This window comes from Grammomys surdaster, unplaced genomic scaffold (genome assembly GCF_004785775.1).
Source record: "Grammomys surdaster isolate TR1022 unplaced genomic scaffold, NIH_TR_1.0 334, whole genome shotgun sequence".
Classification (NCBI taxonomy): Eukaryota; Metazoa; Chordata; class Mammalia; order Rodentia; family Muridae; genus Grammomys; species Grammomys surdaster.
In genome coordinates, this window is record NW_021604753.1 from 363,482 (window position 1) to 366,886 (window position 3,405).

Here is a 3,405-nt window from a genome sequence, read left to right on the forward strand (position 1 = left end):
TGGGTCTCTAGCACCCAAGTACAAAGCTGGGCATGGCAACACACACCTGTAACCCCTGTCCTAGGAGATACAGAGAGTAGAATAGCTGAACTGACGAGTTCTGCATTTAGTCTCAAAAAAATAAGGCAGAGAGTGAATGAGGAAGACACTCGTTATCAACCTCTGGTATGGACATACATCTTCATGCACAAGCCTGCACACATACAAACGTGTACACACATAAGTACCAGATACACACAAACAAAATTGTGTTTAGGTTGTAGGTCAAAATTCTGCATATCTGACTACAAGTTGGGGTCTCACTTCAAGGTGGAGTCACTCAGACCTGAATTCACAGGCCTGTCCTGACCTGCTTGGTTCAAGGTACAGAACAGACTATTGAATCCTTCAGTCCTTTTGTTCATAAAGTAGGAATGGTCACCTTCCACAGGCATATGCAGAATCCACATGGCCATCTGCTCAATTTTAAAACATATGACAGGGTACTATGGGTGTTGATGTCATTCCTGGCCCTTCTTCCATCTTAGAATTAGGAAAAGCACCTCAGAAAGGCTGGTGCCTTTCTGTCCCTGGGGACTAGGTCACATAAGGATCTAAATAGGAATAGCCACATGGGACCTAAGACTCCGTGGGTCCACTCCTAGTGAGACTTGGAGTTACACTTTCAACATGGCTACCTCTGAACACTTGCCTCTTAACTACTTGAGATGTGAGTTTGTTTATTTGTTTGTTTTAAACATGATCATTTATGAGGTCATTTCTTCAGCTATATCTCGGACACATGTCATGAGCTTAACGGCTGCTATACCAGATGGCATAATTCTAAAACATTCTCACCATCAAGTTCTTTTGCTCAGCCTGACCTACCTGAGAGCAGTGTAACTAGAGGACACAGGTTGTGGATTAGATTGGGCCAGCTCCTCAGAATACAAAGGACCCAGATGCTCCCAGTGTCCCTGCCTGGCAGGCAGAGACCATGTCTGCTGGTGAATCCTTTGGAAGGTTTCCTTTTTCTCCAAAATGCTCTTCCCTTCTCTAAACTGTAAGGAGCCTTGTCAGCCTTATGTACTGAGGCTCTTTCTAGAAAGAGATCAGAGATACTTCCTGGCAGTTGGACCCTTGAGAATGCCAGGGTCCTCATTCTTGCTTTTGTGTCTGCTGTGACTGAGTGTTACTGACAACTTGTTGGGTTCCTTGCATATCCTCTGGAAAAGGCTTGTTCTGTGGCCACATCATCTAATTTCAACCCCGCAGGGTATCCAACCTTTAACAGTGTGGCACAACATAGTCACCTACAGATGTGTTTAGCCAAGGTTATATGTATTCTGGGACTCACAGGCCCATGGGCTGCACGTTAGGCACACCTGTCACAGTTTGCCTCTTGAAAATGACAAGGTGACCTCCCCCGACCCCGTGAACTGTAAAATGCCCCGCAGATAATTTTCTTCCAAATTAGAAAATTTAGTAGTACTTGCTAAAGAGATCTCTGGGTTCTAGGACGCCAGTCTCCCCTCAGGATGCAGTACTCCTGTGTGGGGATGGAGATGGCAGACTTCCCTCAAAATACATCCCCACTATGTGGGGACAGAGATGGCCTGTGTGCTCATTTCACCTGAGAACCCTACAACATGGTGGAAAGTATAAGGACTTGGGAAGGTCCCGAGACCAGAGATCATTAGAAGCAGATTGCAGTGTCTGGAGGCTTCAGATCCTGCCATGCTTCTCTGGATTAGATCAATCCTCTTGGCCTCAGGACTATGTACCCACTGCTACCTAGAATCATTCTGCTCAAGTGAATCACTTCATAGAAACTTCTGCCCATCGTGAAAAATAAAAGCCGTATGGCCTTGGGAGCCAAGAGTGAGCTCCAGCCTACAACAACGTAACGTAGGTTCCTATTGACTGAGTGTGTCAGAGAATTCTGAATCCTTGGCATGTGATAGACCCAAAGTTGATCCCTGTCCTCTCCCCTAGCCACCAGGAAGCTGGCTGGCTGATATTTTCCCCCTTAATGATAGAATCCTTCCACTGGACTCATCTTAAACAAGAAGCCTTTCAGGAGGTCATGGCAGACCTTTTGCCCTCTGACATCTAGAAGGTTCTGTCTAAGACAGAGCTTTCTTCCTCTTTTGACCATAGGCTCCTTGCAGAGCTGCTTCAGGGCTTAGGGAACACCTAGCACATCGCTCTGATTCCTGGTCTCAGGCCCTCTGGATCTTTTGTACACTGCCATTAGCTAAGACTTCTCTGTCTATAATTTATTACAGAGGACATTAGCAGTTAGATCTGCTCCAGGCATCGTGCTAGGGTTGGGGTGGAGGTGGCTAGGGGAGAGGACAGGGATCAACTATGGGTCTATCACATGCCAGGGACTTTCCTGAATGGGAACACTGTGGAATCAGTCACTCTACAGGGCCTCAGAGTACAGAAAGAAAGGGGAGGGCTGCAGGCTATCTCTTGGGAAACTTCATAAATCAGTTCTTACAATCATGTGGCTTCAAAGGTGAAGGAGGGCTATCCACTCAAAAATTATTTTTGTAAAAGCATATATTGAGGCTGGGCAGGTGGCTCAGTAGAGAAAGTGCTTGCTATGCAAGCACGAGGACCCGGGTTTGCATACTCAGTGCCCACATAAGAAGCCAGACGGTGGTGAACCTCTGCAACTCCAGCACTGGGTAGAAGCAGGTGGTTCCAGGACCTCACTGGGTGCCAGCCTAGGCAGCCAGTGAATGCCAGAATCAGTGATATTTGTTCCAAATGACAGTGGAAGAGGTTGACCTCTGGCTCCTACAAACATGCATATATGTACACACATGTACTGATTCCCATACACCGCACACGTCCCCGAGAGAAAGTTATCTGTCTCAAGAGGCAGTAGTCCCTCCCCGCCTTTTGTCTTAGGGACAAATGTGACTTACAGGATCATTTGTACAGGTCGGAGAGCCTAACAAATCTAACATCAGTATCCCTCCCCGCACCTTACGCAGCTCCTCCCCTTCGCTCAGCTGTGCCTATGGCCTTCTGCCTCTCTGTGCCAGCACCTAGTTAGATAAATCTTAGGCCTATTGAATAGCTGGGGATGCAGAGTTTTCCCTTTTATTCCAGCCTTTACCCTTCCCCCTCTACTTCCCCCACTCCTCAGAGACTAGCCCACTGTCTGCTTGGAGACGGGAACCTCACTACTTAGCTCAAGCTAATTTCAAACTTGAGGTTCCCCGGTGCTGGGAAACACTGTGTTCTCGGCCACTTTCTTTCCCACCAAGCCCCAGTATTTTATACATATATAAATTCAAAACACTCTGTTGCCTTTAAGTGGAAGCTTGGGCTATATTCTGTTGTGCATCTGTTCATTCTCTCTCTCTCTCTCTCTCTCTCTCTCTCTCTCTCTCTCTCTCTCCCTCTCCC

The 3,405-nt window shown here is 47.1% G+C and overlaps 1 protein-coding gene across 4 annotated transcripts in view; it reads left to right on the forward strand.

The window, feature by feature from the left end:
• Myh11 (myosin heavy chain 11) overlaps positions 1-3,405 on the forward strand; it is a 98,552-nt gene that overhangs the window by 13,447 nt on the left and 81,700 nt on the right. The gene's annotated exons all lie outside the window — the stretch shown is intronic.